The sequence below is a fragment of the Haliaeetus leucocephalus genome, unplaced genomic scaffold (assembly GCF_000737465.1).
Source record: "Haliaeetus leucocephalus isolate CR32 unplaced genomic scaffold, Haliaeetus_leucocephalus-4.0 Scaffold0, whole genome shotgun sequence".
In the NCBI taxonomy this organism is placed as follows: Eukaryota; Metazoa; Chordata; class Aves; order Accipitriformes; family Accipitridae; genus Haliaeetus; species Haliaeetus leucocephalus.
The window spans coordinates 12,447,348-12,447,678 of NW_010972436.1; the positions used below are offsets into that span (position 1 = coordinate 12,447,348).

Sequence of the window (331 nt, forward strand, 5' to 3'; positions counted from 1 at the left end):
GGGTGCCCCGGGGAAGGAGGCTGAAGACACCGGCTGGGGTCACGCTGTCCGCGGGAGAGACCCCCGTCGGGCGGGCGCGGAGCACTGCCGGCGCGGCGGCAGCCGTGCCGGCAGCCGCAGCCTCGCGCCGCTCATTAACGCCGGCGTTTAATGAATCCGGACCAGGAAACCTCTCCCCCCCCCCCCCCCCTTCTCCGTCTCCTCTTGTGTGTCGTCGCCCCGTCCCGTCCCCCACCCCCGGCCAAGGATTATAAATTAGACCGCAGTCCAAGCCGGGAGACAGCCCGCTCCCTTTAGCATCCCCGGCGCGGCCGGCGCGCCCCCGCGGATG

At 71.9% G+C, this 331-nt stretch overlaps 1 protein-coding gene across 1 annotated transcript in view; it reads right to left on the minus strand.

Moving 5' to 3' along the window:
* The window catches only part of MKX (mohawk homeobox), a 59,653-nt gene that overhangs the window by 57,537 nt on the left and 1,785 nt on the right, over positions 1-331 (minus strand). The gene's annotated exons all lie outside the window — the stretch shown is intronic.